This window comes from Pteropus alecto, unplaced genomic scaffold (genome assembly GCF_000325575.1).
Source record: "Pteropus alecto unplaced genomic scaffold, ASM32557v1 scaffold20, whole genome shotgun sequence".
NCBI classification, from domain to species: domain Eukaryota; kingdom Metazoa; phylum Chordata; class Mammalia; order Chiroptera; family Pteropodidae; genus Pteropus; species Pteropus alecto.
The window spans coordinates 10,998,007-10,999,646 of NW_006436298.1; positions in this window are offsets into that span (position 1 = coordinate 10,998,007).

Genomic DNA, 1,640 nt, shown 5'->3' on the forward strand with positions numbered 1-1,640 from the left:
GTTTCAGACTCTAAGAACCCTGTCTGGCCTAACCCCATTTCTGCTAACAATGGGCTGATGACCTTTATCAATAGCCAGAGGATCTGAGTCACCAATTTGGGGCAATTATCAGGATTTGAGAGAGAGGGCTTTTTTCCCAAAGGAAGGAGGAAAGAAAACTTAACTAGGTTTACTAAAAAGGTTAAGAACTCTGTGAGAGATGTCTCTTATCATTTCCTGCTAAATGATTAAGAATTTTACAAGTGATGTTCCATCTCACTTCTACTAAGACTTAATAAAACTACTTGGAAGGGAGGGAGAAGGGAGGGAGGAAAGGAGGAAGGGAGGAAGAGAGAGAGAGGCAGAGAATAGCGACTTTTGATAGGTGAGACTGTAAACTCCTAACAGATAAGACCTGGTTCCGTGGGTTCAGTTCACAGGCTTCACACTTGGTAAGCTCTCAAGGTGTCTATTCCTCTGCAAAATAGATGACATAGCATCCAAAGAAACTAAGATTAGATCCACAAAGAGCTCTACATCCAGCTATTAAGGTTAGCTATTGCTGAGACCGATCTCCTGAGTTCTTAGCCACTCTCCAACTGCTTTGTGATGGGGTAAGAATGGTGTTTCAAGCTGCGCATTAGACAGACTCAGGCCAAGCAAAGATAGCGCTAACACAGAAAGCTCTGCCAAAATCCATTTTTAAAGCAGTTTCTATCCCACAAACTGTAAGTTACCCAGAAGGTCATCCATTCAAGTCAGTTCACTTGGCTTTCTCTAAACTACTTTGCAGATGACCTAACTTAGGAAAGAATCTCATGGCTGGGGTCAATTTCTTTTAGGGAACATTTACTTAGCATTTGAATGAGCTGGCTTCCCTGGAGGGCCAGTGGTTTGACCTTGGACCCTGGTCTGGCATGGACTTTTGGTTGTTCAGGATGTCAGTTTAACTTTTGCAGACTTCTGTCAGGTTCTCAGGAGGGCTAGACAGTCCTGGATCTCTCTGTCTCCCAGCACAGTCTGGATGTTGAAAGCTACTAATGTGCAGGCAGCATGCAAGCACACATTGCACTTCCACCCCCACCACCAGTTGAAATGACAGGAGATAAAAATCCCTGGTAAAGGATTCTGGAATGTGGAATTTGCAAATGTTGGCAACTAGCCGGAAACCTGGGTTTGTTCATTCTGTGGGTCTACGGTAAGAGAGAGATTTATGCTCACTTGCTTAATTTTCATTCCACCACAAAGCACTTTTCTAGAGTTGGCTGGGAGCCATATTGGGGGCGTGTGGAGAGGTGATTCTTGTTTGAGGACTGCTGTAGGAACATGGGCTTTAAAAATTGCTACTCATTCCAGTACCCCAGAAACCACACCAGCGACCAAAATAGAAGAGTGACTGACTATCCAAGGAACAGAGCAGAGCAGAATTCTCCCAATGAAGATAAACACGAGCATCTCAGAAGTATTACCACCTGGGAATGGGCACCAGCAGGTCATTTTCGGTTTTTCAGTTTTCCAGTCTGAGAGAGCCCAGCAGAGTTTATCGAAGCTGATAGCTGTTTTCCTTAACCAGCTTCTGACAGGGCTTGTACCCTCCTCTACTAAAGAGGATTCTGCCCCACCAGACAATTCAAAGAATTTCCTCATTATGTAACCTAGTT